This window comes from Triturus cristatus, chromosome 3_1, assembly GCF_964204655.1.
Source record: "Triturus cristatus chromosome 3_1, aTriCri1.1, whole genome shotgun sequence".
Classification (NCBI taxonomy): Eukaryota; Metazoa; Chordata; class Amphibia; order Caudata; family Salamandridae; genus Triturus; species Triturus cristatus.
In genome coordinates this window covers 911,145,826-911,161,314 of record NC_140583.1, presented here as the reverse complement: position 1 = coordinate 911,161,314, position 15,489 = coordinate 911,145,826, and the positions used below count along the sequence as shown (strand labels likewise).

At 47.5% G+C, this 15,489-nt stretch overlaps 1 protein-coding gene and 1 long non-coding RNA gene across 8 annotated transcripts in view; one reads left to right on the top strand and one right to left on the bottom strand.

Annotated features, from left to right (window-relative positions):
* The window catches only part of LOC146861263 (uncharacterized), a 72,139-nt gene extending 62,267 nt beyond the window's left edge, over positions 1-9,872 (bottom strand). For all 3 annotated transcript variants that reach the window (XR_014978935.1, XR_014978934.1, XR_014978933.1), the window contains exons 1-3: positions 9,554-9,872; positions 3,499-3,649; positions 951-1,138 (exon numbers count right to left, since the gene is read on the bottom strand). This is a non-coding gene — a long non-coding RNA (uncharacterized LOC146861263). The remainder of the gene's footprint in view (positions 1-950; positions 1,139-3,498; positions 3,650-9,553) is intronic.
* Positions 1-15,489, top strand: part of TANK (TRAF family member associated NFKB activator) — a 299,318-nt gene that overhangs the window by 86,958 nt on the left and 196,871 nt on the right. Inside the window, exon 1 of one of the 5 annotated variants that reach the window (XM_085645447.1) lies at positions 11,215-11,406. The exons of 3 other annotated variants lie outside the window; for them this stretch is intronic. The gene's annotated coding sequence lies outside the window, so the exon portion shown is untranslated. Of the gene's footprint in view, positions 1-11,214; positions 11,593-15,489 lie in introns of those variants that run through there. One more of the 5 variants, XM_085645449.1, reaches the window with a different exon arrangement.

The window sequence follows — 15,489 nt, the reverse complement described above, 5'->3', positions numbered from 1 at the left end:
CAGGCAGCAGCTCGGTGACGGTCGTCCAGCGGTGTCGGTGCCACCAGGGCTGCAGTGCGAAGAGATGCAGTGCTCGTCGAGGTGCTGGCAAATCACGGTGCAAGCAGCGGCGTCGTTATTGCTGAAGCACTGTGGTCGGCTGATGAACTGGAGTCGATGGCGCCGGGGTCGGTAGGCCATGGCTGGGCTGCGGGTTGAGGTTGGTGCTTCGTGTAACTTACAAGCGGTACCCTCGAACCACGGTGCAAGCAGCGGCGTCGATGTCGGCGTGGAGTCCTGAAACTAACGACAGCAGGTCAGGAAAAAATAGGAGGAAGAAGCAAAAAGTTTGGGGATAACCTTGCAAAAAGGGCCATTTCCAACAATGTGTGTTTGGCCCGCCTAAGATGGCCGTCCAAACACACATGCGCACTTATAAGTGCACAGTACTCCTCCCTGCACTGGCCTGGCCCTGCCCCTCCTGTCGGACATACTTAACTCCGACAGAGATAAATAAAACAAAAATAACAACGTGTTATCGTTTCATTTATCATCTGCTGGCAGTGGGCATCTCTCCTCCGCCATTACGGAGGAGCTGCCCTGTGGTACGGTACTGTGCATCTTCATAGGGTAATGTGTGCCCAAGTTTGGTCAATGTGATACTAGCAAGCAGAAACTCACAATTCACTCCACATAAGGATGAGATCTTGTGCATTTGAGCAACACCGCTGAAAGAGTGGAACGTGGTGCATCATACTATTATCCGCATTCATGGAAATTTTAAGCATCATCATATTATTTGCAGCAACCCAGGATATTTCTGCATCATTCACATACAGTGAAGGCACTCTGGCACATGGTAAAAGGGACAGCCCCCGACATAAAATAGAATATGTGATCGTATTTATTTTCTACTACATTGATTTTGCTAGCCCATTCAAAGGCATAGGAATGATAAAGCATTAGATTACCTGTGCCAGTATTTAAAACTGGTGTAATTTCTGCTGGCCAAGAAACTAGAAATAATATTTGTTTCTGGTGGATTGTGGCATAAAGTATCAGACACTTCTTTGATGATGATGTACAAATATCTCTTTCCGGTGTTGTTTTTTGAAGAGCACACAAAAAACTTGCAGCAGAGAATCGATGGCCCAATTTACTGTAAAATAATCGGAGGCACATAAATATTTAATGGATTTCTCCTCAGAGCTTGCTGTAAAAAACACAATTATAACTGGCATAATTGGAAATAATGCAGTAAAATAACCGACTTCGCCACAAAATTGGTGAAAGAACCCCAAGCTCTTTCTGGTGATAAAAAACAGTTGCATGCATGCCAACACTTTACAAGTGGAAGACTTTGAGAAAAAAACTGGGGAATGCATTTTCCCCATTGACATACATTGAATCAAAGGCAATTTCAGGCGAAAAACAGGTCAAATAAGGCCATTTTTTGCTTCAAACACTGGGAGTTTCCTGCCTTACTCTGGTCTGTTGTCATGTAGCAGTTGTTAATGCAACACACGCTTCAAACTTTACCAACATCTGCACGTAGCAGGTAGGAGACAGGGTGGTCTCTTGGAATACATGTAATTGTCTTCTTCGCTCTGTTGGCACCTTCTAACATTATCTTCTTCAGTTTGCCACCGGCATTCTTTTCCGTGAACTTTTCATCATATGGCAGTTGGTGCTTGGACAGCTAGAAAGCACAGTGCATGATGGTGCTCTACACTACTTCAAATAACCATGCCAGGATTTGGAACCCAAGAAGGGATGCGTGGCTAAAAAATAAGCACTGGCAAGGCCAATTGGTCTCGGCATTGCAAGAGCTATTGGCTTTGTCAATGTCTTTTAGCCATGTTATTTGCCAGCCTGGAATATAAAGTGACATTTATAATTTTCACTTAATATATATTTGGTAAATTGCTGTGAAATGTTCGATTTATCAACTATTGCATAATTGCAATTACAATATAATACAACACATTACCAGAAGGCTGGTGTGTGGGCGCACCGTGCGTGCACTGAACATAGGCTCAGCAGCAAAGGCACGATGAGCAGTGTATGTACTGCCCATAGGTAGCAAGGTGTGGGTGGAGCATTGTGTGCTTGTACGTAGGATCAGCATGGGAGTAGGTTGAACAGTGTGTGATTACCCATACATACAGCACTGTGTGTGGATGGACCCTTGCATGTGCTGTACATAGGACCAAAAGTAGGTTGGGCAGTGTGCTTAGTACCCATAGGTGCCGCACTGTATATAGGTTGAGCGTTGCGTTAGCTGAACATAATCATAGGACCAGTACCTGAGGTAGGTTGAGCAGTGTGTGCTTAATTTGAGCCAGTGGTTTCCGGTGCTCAGCACCGGCACTTAATTGTCGCACCAGCACTTATGACAGCTGCCATTTGGTGGCGCTGTTTGTATAATTTAGAGTTGAGCAGAACAGCAATTGTTTATTAATTCAATAAGCATTAAAAACAACTGATACCTGCCGCCCAAGCTATTTTCATAGCTTTGGGGCCCTGGAATAGGCTAAATTGTCACACTTGTAGCAGTGTGCTGGTTAGCAGTTGTGTAGGATCTATCATGGGCAACTCTGGCAGTGGCAATGGGTGGTACAAGCTGCAAACTGTAACAACTATTCGCTGCGCAGTGCTGGAGACTGGTGCCTACATAGACATGGGTGTAATGGACGCAGAGGCCGCCATGTTGACGAGTTGAATGGTAATGGGTGGTAAAGGAGAAGATCTGTGCCTTTGCGCCAGCTCCTGAAACCTTACTCAGTGCCGTTTAATTAGCGACTGCTTTACTCTGCTAAAAAGCGCCTATTATGCCTTTTAAGCGTCCGTTTTTTAATCAAGCAGCCTCCCTGTGTTCTGGCGATCTCGCTAGGACAGAAACAATGGCTTGTGGGCCCAGGGTTTGGTCGCTGAACCAAACTGTGTGATTGCAGGCGAATCAGCTATAACAGTCGCCTAACTAAACAGTTGTATGGAGGGTGGATTTTAAAAAGCAGTAACTGAAAAGCCTGTGCCAACCTTCATCACTGGTACGAATGACATTGGAAAAAGGGCACGAAATGATTGGCACTCATCTCCGAAGCTCACCTGGATGAAGATGATGCTGCAGTGATACGATACTCCCTGCAGCAAGACATCTCAATTGATTAACTCCTTTTCCTCCAATCTGCATTCTTCAGTGATCATTGTGGGTTCAAGAAAAATATATAAAAGCTGCATTTACCATCTTAATTGGCATACAACTTTAATCTATTTATTGTACTCTGACCGATTGGTCTAATTTAGTACCAAGGGTCACACGTGAGAATACCTGCACTTTAGAACTTTGACATTACATAAAGGGGTTGTGACAAAATTATCATTTAACAAAAGAAGGGTGTGCTCTCAATGCTTTTTATCACATGCTTGCACCCAATATTATATGTACATATGCATTTCGTTTCAATATTCCCAGGTTCACACAATGTGGTAACATAGCAAAGACATGAATTGCCTTACCTCCTTACAATCCAAAAGGTAGCCTCTGAGCCATGCATTTCTTGGTGCAGCCAATGCAGAAGGTATCCGGAAACTTAACAGGCAACTTGTTCAATCCCAGAATTTGAAATAATGCTGGGTATTCCGTCAGGTTTGAATCGTCCTTATGTCCCTATTCATTAAATAAGTTAAACAATGCATAAATAACCCATCCCTAGTTGTACTAGATTTTAATAAACATAATGAATGCATGTGTTCTGTTGCTGCACATGTAGTTTTTTGAAAGCGTAATGTTACTTGCAGCAGATACTTACACCTGCAGGCTATGCTCACACTCTATATGCTGTGGTAAAAAAACACGCTCTCCTCGCCCTTTGAAGTCATGTCAGAAGCCATCGGTTCTTTTAATGGAGCTGCGAAGGGCCCTTTTCGTCGTGCTAGCACTATGACTGTTGAGCACGTGGAAGGAGGCAATGGTCTGAACAAACCAGCAAAACAACGCACTAATGTCTGCCCCCAAAAAGATCTTGGACTGTAGGTGGGGGAGACAACCTCTACTGGGTTAATCTTCAGGCAAAACAGCTAGCAAAAAGTATGGGCCCTGGTCCATGTTTAAGATAAATACATGCGGTGAATGACTTTGCCTTGCCACATACCACCTTTCGAGAGGTGACCATGCAGACACCTCGTTCTACACCACCAACGGCATCGAACAGACCGTGCAGCACCGATGAGACGATGGGTGCATCAAATACGAGGCTCTAACATCACCTCTAGTCAGAAGTGCTAATTAAGTGCACAAACTCGTGCAGAATGATGCTGCTCCTACATACACCCAAGTCTGGTGACGTCACTGTACTACACAATCCTTGATGTATGCACGTTTTGTGCTCACACATTTCCTTCATAAAATACACCCTCTCATGAGCTTATAGGGTCCACAGCACCTAACGCAACATCACCTATTAGTGTAGGGGTGTTTAATAAAATAGAATATCTACTTGTCCATGGGACAGGATGCTTCATAAATATACCTGTCCTGTAAAAAAAAAACACTTGTCTCTTCGACTCCACGTAGTGCAGTGACAAATTAATGGCAGCAATCTCATTATACAAAAACCCTAATACTAGCCTTTCTGATTATGCCAGGGCTCATATTTTAATAGGGTCTGAATTGAAGAAATGTCCTTAGTTTGCCACCTTCCCGCAGATCTACATAAAGGGGCTGGAGGTAGCGTTAACCAATAGTTCCAGGGTTGGAATGCCCTTTTGAGTCTGTGCAAACCTACTAAATTGCATGTTTTAGGGGTTTTGACCAGGTCTACTCTAATCATTTTCCATACTGAGAAAGGTCACAAATTTACTCCTGACAATGGTAGAAGTCAAACTTCTTCCAGGGTTGGAAAAAAAGTAGGTGGAGGGAAACTTGTAAATGCTCAACAGATTTTCGCACGAGCAAATCTACACTTGCATATTTGTTTGTGCTAAAAAACAGTTCACAAATATTTTTCTAAGAATACGATTCCCTGGCCTACTTCTGTAAATTTTTGTGAATTCATGAAAACTGTAAATCTGCACTAACGCAAGGACATATACCATGGGTGCAATTTTGTGACTTTCTTTAAGAATTGGGACCTTAATTGGGTCTGGACTTAAGGAAGACATTTTGTTTTTATTATAATTCTACTTCTCTCTTCCTTTATCCGAAGTCTGAACTCCACGCTGCACTGTACAGAAGAGCTCGCTTGTGGCATGACGTAGAGCACCTTATTGCAGGCTAGCTAAATGTAATGCAGTTGCGGTAACCTGGGTGCACCTGTGCACTGATTATCCTGAGCACACGTTCTCCCCAGATGCCTTTGAGTGCACTGAACATTGAGCACACGGTGTGCACTGCATCTCCATTCTTGCAGCGGGAGCACCAGATAGCCCCTCAGTGTGATGTTTCACTCGGGTAGACTACAGAACGGGGCCTGCTGCATGCTCTTGGTAGAGGTACTTTATGTTGTCAGTCAATCAAAATGTTTCACTTCCCGCAATATTCTGAGCTCCATCTTGGACTGAAACGGTGAGAAAAACTTAATTCACCAAATATTCAAACAAGAAAAGCTAGATTCTGCGTTGACTCCAGCATCCTTGTTTTAGGGAGTGTGAAAACGAGGTGAAGTGAAGCACATAGGTAAAAACACATCATAACCAGCATTTGTGAAAAGAGCTCTCAAATAAAAAAGTAGGGCAGAAACTATGCACTAAAATGGCTGTGTGTATTGTCTGAAAGAAGTTGGGCGGTGCGCTCGAGGAAGGCTAAACACCAGAAGAGGGATGACGTATGCATGCCATTAACAAATGGGGAGAACGGCAATTGGAGCAACGATGGTGCCACCTAATGGGAAGCCTCTGTGTGGGCTGAAGCCCACAACAGTAGATACAGCATGTCTCGGTTCAGACATGTCCATGTGTCCGTGTGTGTCCGTGTCCCAGAGCCCGCTGCTGCCGCTAGCTGATAGTTCAAGGCCCTCCTCCACCCGCAGGCTCCCACCTGCGCCTCATCCCTGGTGGCCAGTGGTAGGCCATAAGCTCTTTGCGCTCGCTCTGCCCCTTTTTTCTCTGTCGTGATTGTGCTTCTGCTCTCGTATTGTTATTAGTTGTATTTCAACTTTTATTCCTTTTTATACTGTTGTACTGTTATTGTGATCTTTTTGTCTTCTGTATCCTCTGCCCGCTCTACCCTCTCGCTTTTCCTGCCGCTGCATCCCCACCCCCCTGCTCGCCCATTCGCCGCCCTGCTCTCGCCTCCCAGCTGCTCCTCCCTCCCACCTCCCCTTATATGGCGGCCGCTGCGCAGTGAGGAGAGCGACCCTTGACCCTGTTTTCAGGCAGGTCGCTCCCCATGCCGCACAGCACCACCTGTGTGTCCGTGTCCCTGCTGCTGCCGCTTGTTGAAAGTTCGAGGCACTCCTCCATCCGCAGGCTACCACCTGCGCCTCATCCCTGGTGGCCAGTGTTAGGCCGTAAGCTCTCTGCGCTCGCTCTGCCCCTTTTTTCCCTGTCGTGATTGTGCTTCTGCTCTCGTATTGTTATTAGTTGTATTTTGCCTTTTATTCCTTTTTATACTGTTGTACTGTTATTGTGCCCTTTTTGCCTTCTGTATCCTCCGCCCGCTCTATCCTCTTGCTTTTCCCGCCGCTGTGTCCCCGCCCCCTTGCTCGCCCATTCGCCGCCCCGCCTCCCAGCTGCTCCTCCCTCCCACCTCCCCTTATATGGTGGCCGCTGCGTGGCCGCGCCGAAGGCAAGCCCATCTGTGCCTGGACCATGCCCAGCGCCAGACCCCCTGGCCCCCGCGAACACCACACAGAATGACGCCACTACACAGCCAGTACCCTCCACACTCTCAACACCGGACGACAGCACACCTGCTTCCTGGCTGTCCTGAAGCACACCCAAGGACCCTTCTCCTGCCGGAGCTGCATCTTCACCAGCCTCCGAGCCGTCAAACCGCCCACTGCGACAGGACGCAACCACCTCAGATGCATACTACTGAACACCCGCTCCGCACGCAAACACGCTGTCAAACTCTAGGAACAGCTCGACACATCCTCACCGGACGTCACCTTCCTGACAGAGACCTGGATGAACGCCTCCTCGGCACCCAACATCGCCATAGCCCTCCCGGACGGCTACAAGATCACCCGCAGGGACCGCACCAACGGAGTAGGAGGTGGGATCGCCATCATCCACAAGAAGACGCTCAGGGTCACGACCAGCACCGACAACACCTTCAGCACCGCTGAACACCTGCACTTCTAGATCCACACTGATCCCAACACCACCCTCAGAGGAAATCTTGTCTACAGACCCCCCGGACCCCGGCCTCAGTTCAGCGACTCCTTCAGCACGCACGCCCTTGCCTCCACCGACTACATCCTCCTCGGAGAACTTAACTTCCACCTCGAGAACAACAACGACACCAACTCCACCACCCTGATTGACAACCTCGCCAACCTCGGTCTCAGACAGCTCGTCACAACACCCACCCACTCCGCCGGCCACACGCTCGACCCCATCTTCTCCGCAAGTTCCCACATCACCTTCAGCCACACCACCGAACTCCACTGGCCCGACCATCGCTGCATTCACTTCACCTTCCGGAAACCTACCACCGCACTCAACAGATCCCCTGCCGCAGCTGGAGCAAAATCACCGAAGACCAGCTAAACACCACCCTCACCCGAAGCCCACCCGCCTACCCCACTGACACCCCCGCCCGTAACCTCAGGCGCTGGATCGACGACTGCGCCAACACTCTCGCCCCGATCAAGAAACCCTCCAACAGACGTATTAACAAGAAAGCCAGCTGGTTCACCGCGGATATCCAGGCCTCCAAGCAAACCTGCCGAAAACTAGAAAAGAAATGGCACCGCGAATAGACACCGGACAGCTACGTAGCCCACAAGAACGCCATCCGCAGACACCATCGCCTCCTCAGATCCGCCAAAAGGGCCTCCTTCAAGGACCGCCTCGACAACAACGCACACAACAGCAAAGAGCTCTTCAACATCGTGAAGGAACTCTCCAACCCTAGCTCCAACACCAACGACACCCCACCATCGCAAGACCTGTGCAACTCCCTTGCCACCTTGTTTCATCGCAAGATAGCAGGCATCCACGACAACTTCAACAACCTGACTGCCCCGACAGCCACCGACACCTCAGACCACACGGCCACCACCCACATCAACCCCCTGCTCACCTGGACCAACATAAACGACGACGACACCATCAAAATCATGAACACCATCCACTCCGGCTCTCCCTCAGACCCATGCCCGCACCACATCTTCAACAAAGCTAGCGCCACCATCGCACCCCATCTCCGCAAGGCCATCAACATCTCCTTCGAGACCGCGACCTTCCCGGAGAGCTGGAAGCACGCCGAGATCAACGCCTTACTCAAGAAACCCAAGGCGGATCCGAGGGACCTCAAGAACTTCTGGCTCATCTCCATGCTCCCGTTCCCGGCGAAGGTCATCGAGAAAACCGTCAACAGACATCTGACCCGCTACCTCGAGCAGAACAACATCCTGGACCCGTCCCAGTCCGGGTTCCCCAGTAATCACAGTACAGAAACTGCCCTCATCGCCACCACCGATGACATCAGGGCCCTGCTGGACAACGGCAAAACCACGGCCCTCATCCTCCTGGACCTATCAGCCGCCTATGACACTGTCTGCCACTGCACCCTATGCACACGCCTCCACAACGCAGGGATCTGAGACAAGGCTCTGGAATGGACCACCTCCTTCCTCTCCGGCAGAACCCAGAGCGTCCGCCTCCCCCCTTTCCGTTCCAAAGCCTCCGAGATCATCTGCGGCATACCCCAAGGATCATCCCTCAGCCCAACATTGTTCAACATCTACATGGCACCGCTCGCCCACGCCCCCCGACCTCAACGTCATCCCTTACGCCAACGACACCCAGCTGATCCTCTCCCTCACCAAAGACCCTCTCTCCTCCAAAACCAACCTCCAAGGAATGAAAGCCGTTGCCGAGTGGATGAAGAACAGCCGTCTGAAGCTGAACTCGAACAAAACAGAGGTTCTCATCCTCGGCCTCACCCCCTCATCCTAGGACGACTCCTGGTGGTTGACCGCACTGGGAGCAGCACCAACACCCACCGACCACGCACGCAACCTGGGGTTTATCCTCGACTCAACACTCTCCATGGCCAAGCAAGTCAACGCCGTCTCATCCTCCTGCTTCAACACCCTCTGCATGCTCCGCAAGATCTACAGAAGGATCCGCACCGAAACACGAAGAACTGTCACCCAGGCCCTCGTCAGCAGCAGGCTGGACTACAGAAACACCCTCTACGCAGGAGCCTCGGCCAAACTCCTGAAACGACTACAGCGCATACAGATCGCCTCTGCACGCCTGATCCTCGACATCCCTCGCCACAGCCACATCACACCTCACCTGGGAGACCTGCACTGGCTTCCCGTCAACAAGAGGATCACCTTGAAGCTCCTCACCCACGCACACAAGGCACTCTACAACACTGGACCAGCATACGACTCACCTTCTACACCGCGAACTGGCAGCTCCTCTACGACGACCTCGCCCTCGTCCACCGCATCTGAGGAGCGACCACTGGCGGCAGATCGTTCTCACACCTCGCTGCCAAGACCTGGAACACCCTCCCCATCCTCCTACGACAGACCCAGGACCTACTAACCTTCAGGAGGCTACTAAAGACCTGGCTATTTGAGCAGTAGCAGCACCCCTCCCCCCCAGCGCCTTGAGACCCTCACGGGTGAGTAGTGCGCTTTACAAATTTCTTGATTGATTGACAGTGCATGCAGGCAGTCTAGAGCAGAGACCTAAAAAACATAGCAGGAAATTTGATTTATCCATAGACTTCTATTAATGTGGAGTAACAACCCCCCCCCCCCCACTTCCCCCCCCCACCAGTACTGTAATAAAGCCATTAACTCTACTAAAAATGAGGTGTCTCCCGCCGAATTCAGGCCTGGTGGGATGGATTGTAGGATTTAATTTACTTGTTTCCACTTCATATCGCCGTAGGAGGCGTTTCTTACAAATCTTTCTCATCTAACCTAGAGGCCTGGTATGATGTCATGTTCTCCAGTCTGTAATCTTCCGTTCGGCATTACACAAACAGTAATAGTGATATAAAATAAAAAAAATACAAAAATACAAATCCCACCAGGTTTTCACTTTGAACTAGTTGCATCAGAGGGCTGTTCACATAAAAGTGACCGTCTGTGTAGATTTGTTGTGCTTCACATTTGCCCTGCGCAGAATATTTTTCAGCCAGTGGCCACAATCTGACTTGTGACAGTGGTCTCCGTGCGCTAATGCCATACTAGAGGACAGAGGATGTGGATTAATGGCTAAAGTAGCCGAGTCTGAAGCGACGGAACCAGGTTCGAGTCTGGCGGGACAGTCAAACATCCTGCGATTCTGGGCAAATCACTTATTCTCCCCAGGTCTAAAAAATACAATTAATTTGTCAGTCAGTAATGCAATGGGTGCTCATGTAAAGCGCTCTGATACATGCGGGTCTAGTTCCCGCTATATAAAACTGCAAAGTAAAAACGAACCTAAACTTTGCTTCACATTAACGTCTTTTAAGCATTAAGGGCTTTTGTGCTTGCGTCTGCATTCGTTCCAATAGACCCAATTCGGGCAGGAGACCCTTTTTTTAGAAGCCTAAAATGGCTTCATTTTAGCTGTCTCTCGCTTGACATTGTTTCAACTGAAATCAATGGGAAAACCAATATCCCTGTAAAGATGACACCTCCACGTAACAGTGTAGAAGTAGTTTATTCCTCAATAAGACGGCACTCACAGGAGAACCACTATGCGGTGCGCACAGCTGCAACTGTCAATAATAACCGCCCTACTTGTTTTTCAAGCTCTCCCACTTTCCTCATCTAAAATGTTGGCCTGTGTTCGTCTGGCAGTTATCTTGCCTTTTTCCAGCCGGTGGGAGGCAGGGTGGACTGTTGTGGTACAGCCTCCCTCGCTGGAGTGTTCATGGTTTCGTGATTATATCCGACAGTAAACAGAAGCTTTTAATGATTAAACGTACACATCATGGAGATCCGGCCCAAGTGCAGCTGAGGTATTACTTCCGGTTCATAATTCTAATGTCGCAACTGGGACTGTTTCTTCCTGGAGGGTGGACTTTGTTTTCCGGGGCGTGCCACTTTTTTCAAACCAATGGCATATTTTTATGGGGGAAGTACTGCCTTCAACACCCGCCTACAATCGTGCGTTTACCTGTTAATCTCTGCAAAAGTATTTTTCAGGCGTATCGCCATTCGAATTGATTTATTGAAGTTGTTTAAAGTCGAAAGCGAAGCAGATTCAGTTGGCAACTTAAGTTCTTCTGTCCTGTGGCGGGAGGTAAGACCCAAACACGGAAGCCTCCCGCCTGAATTGGGAGGGTTGGCGTATGAGAAACAGAAGCTCCCTTGGCGAGAATGAATAAGCAGCCGGACGTCCTCTCGCGTATTAGGCAAATACGTATTTAGTAAGAAGTAACACGGACGATCTATGTGGGGAAGAAGTAGAAGAATTTCAATACAAGAAGTATGATTTTGTAACAGCAAACCTTATTTATGTAAAACGTTGTTGCATTCACTCATCACAAGATCTGTGATTCCAGACGTGAAAACCGCTGGTTTGAGACGTCAACCCCGCAATCTTAGGGGCATATCAACAACAACCGGCGATAATTATCTCTAAGCGCACTTAGTGCAAGGATAATTATCGCCGGCTAGCGTGAATTTTTATCGCTGAGATAGCGTGCTATTAGCAACGCTTATCTCAATAGCGATAAAAATCCTCACGCTAAGTGGCTAACGTGAGATTATCGCTGGAAACCCAGCGATAATCTCACGTTACCTTGTTGATAGGGACAGGCAAACTTAGCCATGATATCCTCCTTCCATAGGATATCATGGCTAAGTCAGAAAAATACCAGACTTAAAAAAGCAGCGTTAACCGCGGTTAGCGCTGCTTTTTTTGTCTCTAACAGGGTTAGCGACATTCTTGATAATAGGAGAAATGTCGCTTAGCGACATTTCTCCTATTATTGTACTCTGGAACGCCCCCTTTGCGTCTCATTAGAGATGCAAGGGGAAGCGTAGAGTAAAAAGGTGCTAACATGCAAATGTGCATGTTAGCACCCTGTTGTTGATAGGGTGCTAGTTTTATCTCTGCTTTTTTTGGCTTTTAAAGCCAAAAAAGCAGAGATAAAGCCCTTGTTGATATGCCCCATAGTTATTTAAACTTTTAACAGTTGAAATTAATCAATAAAATATACATCAAATCTCTGGGCTACATGTTCGTATTATTTGAGGGGGAATTTGGTAGCTCTCAATAGAAGCCACTGTCGTATCTGTCAAGGCAACATTTAATGCGTGAAAGTGCCAGCCTCTAGCTATTTAGCCATCAGCCCTTAACATGTGCTGGGATTTGTAAGCCGCAGTTGTAATGACGAATGCGGAAGTACAGGCCCCATAATAAAAAGTGTTATTGCCTTAACAGTCAGGCAAAGCTGAGTTTTCGCATGGCATGGAACAATTTGGCATACTTCTCGCTGACCACTCATCTCCCACTACTGTTCTGCCTGAACTTTTCCATCCCCACTCTCTTAGCTTGCCATCTAAGTCAATTGGTTTCAGAACTCTTATGTTGACTTTGTGAGACTCTCTTAGCGGTGTCCTCGTTCTATACACCAAACGTGTATCATGCTCCTATCAAAGTCCTTTTCTTTCTGGTGCAATGTATGGAGGCATTGGCGGCTTGTGCGTTTTGGGTGTATCTATTGAGTCACCTGTTGCATCTATGGGATGTATGCTGAATTGGGGAGTGACCAGAAAGTCCAAAACATATACCTTTTGTCAATTCATTGGTTATTAATTGTTGTGGATTTGTTGGATATTAAGTTAGTCTTGTGCTGAAGGATTTCCTCCATTTTCAAGTGGCATTGTATTACGTAAATGGGACTTATGTGTCATTATTTCACTGTGTTAAAAAAGTAAGTGGAAAAAGAGGGATGAGGAAATAGGGAGGAGGAGGTTAAATATTGTAGATGGGAAGGAGAGGTTAAACAGAATGAGACGTGATATATGGGAACGGGATAAGTAACTAGGGGGCATATTAACAAGGAACAGAGAAAAGTAACGCTAAGGGCGCTTAGCGTTAATTTTTTTAACGCCCGCTATCGCTGGATAATATCGCCCGGTTATCGAGTTATTAACAACGCTAACCGCCTAGGTGATAAAAAATCCAGTGATAGCGGCATTTTGGCAGGTTATCGCTGGTAATGTAGAGATAAAACTACGAGGATAGGGATATCCTTGTTGATAGCCCATGGTGGATTTAGCCATGTAATCCACCTCCCATTGGAGTACATGGCTAAGTCTGAAAATTAGCAGACGTAAAAAAGCAGCGTTAACCGTGGTTAGCGCTGCTTTTTTTGTCTCTAACAGGGTTAGCGTGAAGCTTGATAATAGGAGAAATGTCGCTTAGCGACATTTCTCCTATTATTTTGCTCTGGAACGCCCACTTTGCATCTCATTAGAGATGCAAAGGGGAGCGTAGTGAAAAAGGGTGCTAACATGCGATTTTGCATGTTAGCACCCTGTTGTTGATAAGGCGATATTTTTATCTCCGCTTCTTTGGCTTTTAAAGCCAAAAAAGCGGGAGATAAAGCCCTTGTTAATATGCCCCTAGGTTTTGGTGTCGAGGAACAGTTACTCTAAAGGAAACTTTATGCTTTGTAAGGAGGGGTATGGTTATTTTGCTGAGATTTAGTTGAGAATAAGGTGGCAGGTATGTGCAAGGATAGGGTAAACTCAGAGGATCAAAGGAATGTAAGGGAAGGATTTTAAGGAGAGTGTCGTTCACGGGGGCAGAAGAGAAAAATCCCTAGCTATAAATCATTTTATTTCCATGCAGGTTTTTTTTTTGGGGGGGGGGGAATGTTGAGATGCATTCTGAGGGAAGTAGAAAGAAAAGCTGAACGTTGATTACCTGTGGGCAGGTGATATAAGATGTTTCGCCTTAAGTTAGGTTGCTCCACCTAACCACTAATGGCGCCAGCACCACTTGTTCTCTTGCATATAGCCATTGAATATCACGGAAACTGTCAGACTTTGTACTTGTTTTTTAAATGTAAGATACGTCTGAATAGTGAGGTTAGGTATGTCTATTTAGATTATGAGGAGTGAACAATAAGTGGGGTTTGCATTGATCATACTGGTAATATGAGAAAGATGCAGAGTGTTACATTTCTAGGGGGTCCCTGATTTTTGGGGTTGTTTAAGGGAATCTGTCAGTTTAGCACTTCTTTGATGTTAGTGGGTCCTAGAGGGTATCAGAGGAGGTGAGAATGTGTGGATTTCTGTTGGATCACATTGGTAATAACCAGATTTTAACTGTCCCACAGAACTCTTAAGCGATTCTTAGTGGGTTTGATTTTTGCTGGTAGCAAAATTCAGAGTTTTACTGCTTGCACAGAGAAAGTAGTGCCACCAATGGTTTTCTTCCTCTACGCAAGAATTATTAAGCGTGGTGCCAGTCTGGAACGTAACAAGTTCCTGGGTTGGGAATAAGTTGTGATTTTTGCATCAATTAATTTTGGTCCTTTGCCATTAATAGCTCTGTGAGTGATATACAGTAGTTTGAAAGAGTGTCTTGTTGCTGTTGGGAGCCAGTGTAGTCTTCATGACTGGACAGTTAGTGCTTGCAGGTATAATAACCACAGAGGAGCAGCAATACCATTTGATTAAGGTTTATGTTTTAGCTCTGTGTCACTGGGTCATCAAGGTGATTCAATTTATCTTGCAAAAAGAACAGGTGATGGACAGAATGCTGAACAATGCAACAATGTAAACATTCACCCCCATTCACTTTCTCACTTGCATCCTTCAATATTGCCTGATTGTACCCTCTTTCTCTAAATCTTACTATAGTTTCCTTCTCAGCTTTATCATAATCTCGCTTCCATGAAGTGGACCAGAGTTTGCTATGGCTTGGCGGGAGCTGTGCTCCCACCACACCATGGCAAACTGCAATGTCACAGAGGTGGACACCCCAGGACAATGCTAGAGCCGGCACTGGGGGGTGGCGATCCCTAGGGCCATGGAGGGCTGTGGGAGGTGGGCCGGGCTGCCCCCTCCCATCTTCAATTTTGCCCCAGGAAGGTGGTGGTCCCTGGGACAGCAGGGGGGCGCGTGGACCCTGCATTTATTCATATGAGCCCCAGGGAGGTGGCTGTCCCCAGGGCTGCGAGGGGTGGGGAGGGGCAGGGGGGGGGAGACTTAAGTCCCTCCACGCATTTTTACATATAGGCCTTGGGAGGTGGCGGGCTTAGGGGAACCGCATGCCCCCCGCATTTTAGTGTACGATCCCTGGTGAGGTGGTGGTCCCCGGGCCCCCCCACGCATTATTTTAAATATAGCACTGGGAAGGTGGCGG